General features: G+C 41.8%; 1 pseudogene; it reads right to left on the bottom strand.

Annotated features, from left to right (window-relative positions):
- Window positions 1-2,493: 2,493 nt before the first annotated feature.
- LOC126008015 (uncharacterized) lies at window positions 2,494-2,638 on the bottom strand (annotated as a pseudogene).
- Window positions 2,639-3,293: the final 655 nt, after the last annotated feature.

The raw sequence follows: 3,293 nt of genomic DNA, 5'->3' as shown, positions 1-3,293 counted from the left end.
CTCAACTGATTATCCAGGCATGAAGTACATCCTTATCCTTTGATCTCCCATGAATCCCTTTCTGCCTTGGCACATGGCACACTTGAGTTCATGGGCCAATAATGATCTATTATTCAGAGATTTCTGAGAGTGAAAAGGGCATGCTATTTCCCCAAGTCCCCAACATAGACAACCATGGAAGCACCTCCTGACTTGAATTCAAAAGGAATAGAGTTGAATACAAGTCTACAAGATAGGTATTTTCTGTAGGCCTCAAAAAAAAAAAAAAAAAAAAGCTTGCATCAGAACCAATATCTAAGAAATGGTAGATGGCAGGTGCAGAGAGGAACATCCAAGGCCACACAGCTTTATCTGCTCTCTTGACTTCTTCCGACTCTAGTTTTCTGTGATCTGTGAGTAGCTGATACCTAGAGAAAGAAGCTGGGATTCTAGTGGCCAGGAACCCTATTGTTGCATGCCATCGTGAAGGTGGGAGTGCGATGCCTGTTTCCACTCATGCTTGATTTGAGGTGAAGTCTGGTACAAGCAGCTTGGGTGGGTCTAAAGGATCTCTGGGATTACTTGCAAGTTTGGGTTGAATTGGGGATTTGGGACACGGAGCATCAGGAATGTTCTGGCTTCACAAATGCTACCCAATACTCGACTCCAATCTTCAACTCTTTCCTCACCTAGACTTGACTTTGCTTCTTATCTAGATGCTGTTCCTCAGCCTTGGAAGCTTCTCAGCACTCCTCTGCAATTTTGTTTTTCAATGGAACTATGACATTCCAGAAGTCCCCTGTTAGAAGGAAAGGCCAACCCATTTTGCACCAAAAAATGTCTCACAGAAATTAGACGTGAGCTCACATGGGATGAACCAATCCACATACATGTATCAACAAAGGAATTTTTCTAAAAGCAAATATTTTCAATTCATGCCAGTTTCTCTACATAGACCAAGAACATTACCATCCTCAAACCATCTAGACAAGAACTATAACAAAAGTCTGGTAAATTCATGGGCCAGAGCGATAGCACAGCAGTAGGGCATTTGCCTTGCATGCAGCTGACCCAGGACAGTCCTGGGTATGATCCCTAGCATCTCACATAATCCCCCAAGCCAGGAGCGATTTCTGAGCGCATAGCCAGGAGTAATCCCAGGAGCGCCCCCAGGTATGGCCCAAAGCAAAACAAAACAAAACAAAAAGTCTGATAAATGCAAAAGAAGCTTAGGATGTAGATCACAGATTCTCCACCATGAAATAAACAAATTGTCGATATTACTTCCATTTCCACCTCCCAAACAAGTGACTATTAAGACACAGCAGCATCCATCATTCAAAAGACAAAATGTTCTCTTCTGGGAGATAGATCCTAGAAGGAAAAGCTTGAACACAGCCCTGGGCTCTATCCCTGGCTCCACATATGGTCCCATAAGCATCACTGGTAGTGATCCCTGTTTCCTTGCTTTAGGGAGGTGTATCTAGATTAGTGTTTTCTCTCTATATCTCTGTCCATAGATCAGGCAACATCAACAATTTTGTCTGAAAAGTGGGGAAGAGATGGCTTCTACTACCCAAAATCAATGCTCAGAAAAAAACACCTAATCCATCACTTGTGACTTGGGGGCAAAAATGACCCTTCCCCATACATACACATACAAGAGATGACAACAGAAGGCAGAAAATCACAGTCAGAAGAGTTCTGTCTCATTCTGGATACTTGATCTCTTCCCAGACCCACTGAAAGGCATCCAGCCAACAGCACTACTGAGTTCACAGTAGGCCTATTTATTGGCCAAAATGAGTGAGAAGTGATGACAGTAATAATATCCAGGACTTCTGGTGGTTCTATGACATCTATCTTTCACTGGACTTCTATTAGCTTCAGATCATTCTTGATAATGTCCATGCATATACAACTTTTATTAAGTGATTACTTATACTGGGCTACTATGATGAATGGTCTCTCTTACCTGAACATCAAGAGAGGAATCCTCCATTGTCCAACCTACCATTAAGCCCATTTTACAGAGGCAGAGGCTGATAGGTAAAGATTAGATCATTCACCTATGATCACAGAGTGAGTGTTGGGGAGAAAGCATCAGAACCAAGAGACTTCAAAACATGCATCTGGAGGGGCAGGTTTAAGGAACACAAGTCTTCAGTATAAATGGGCCACTAAGAGAAATATATGCACACTATGGAGCCAGATTTCATCAAAATATCCTGATTCCATCAATTTCACCAAGCAACAACATTGTAGAATAGCCAGGGGAAATTGAGTCATGGATGGGAGGATGCAACCTATGGCCATGAACCAAAACGTCTCCTAGAATGAGACAAGTCTTTATAGGGACAGAGGTTCTTGTAACAAGAATACTTGAAAATAAATCTTTGGCTGGAAATGCAAGACTAAAAGTTAGAAGAAGATAAGAAGGAAAGAGAAAATGATCCTCCAATCTTTTCTTCTTCTTCTTCTTCTTCTTTTTTTTGAGACTAAAAGCATCTCTTTTTTTGTCCCCCAATTCACAATACAGACCAGGCAAAGGGCCTGGGTTGAGTTGTATATGGGGTGTATTTCTCCAATCTCTTCTTATTTTTCATAGAAACTTTGCCACAAAAGCATTTGCTCCATCATCTGTAACAAGCAAGGGGCAAAGACCACAGAGATTCAAATTCATCCAAAGAATGTTTTCCAAAGGAAGAAGTCAGCTCAATCCCAGAAGTTTGGCAAGTAAGAATGATTTGGAGGAACATCAAGAAAAATCTGAGAATAATTATATTGGTCAGCAAATTAGATCCAATCTTGCAATCCAATAGGGCAGCCACAGTCTTCACTAATGTGACTTGCAAAGAATCCTGAGCCAAGGCATCGATCCCACAGAGGGGTCGAAGATGGAAGAGCATCTTGTGTATAATCCTGATAGATCCCAACCCTAGGTCAGTGATATAAGATGGGGTCTTGGAAAACTCTCAGCAAGTACTCACTGCTACTGGGAGGAAAAAGGTTTCTACACACCCAAGGAAGTGTAGAAAAGAAACAAGTAAAGGGCCAGAGAGAGAGAGAGTACAGGAATTAAGGCATTTTCTATCCATGAAGCCAACTCCAATTTGATCCCAACACTACGTATATAGACCCTAAGTACAGAGCAATCCATGAATACAGAATTGTGAGCAGTCCTTGAGCATTGTTGAATGTGGATCAAAGTCTTCCTTTCTCCCCCCCCCCCAAAAAAAAAAAGCAAGAAGAGGGTCAGCAGGCAATTTACTAAGAGGTATGGACAGATAGAGAATGAGTTGAGAAGGTGCAAG

This window comes from Suncus etruscus, chromosome 4 (assembly GCF_024139225.1).
Source record: "Suncus etruscus isolate mSunEtr1 chromosome 4, mSunEtr1.pri.cur, whole genome shotgun sequence".
NCBI classification, from domain to species: domain Eukaryota; kingdom Metazoa; phylum Chordata; class Mammalia; order Eulipotyphla; family Soricidae; genus Suncus; species Suncus etruscus.
This window is presented reverse-complemented; position numbering and strand designations above follow the sequence as displayed.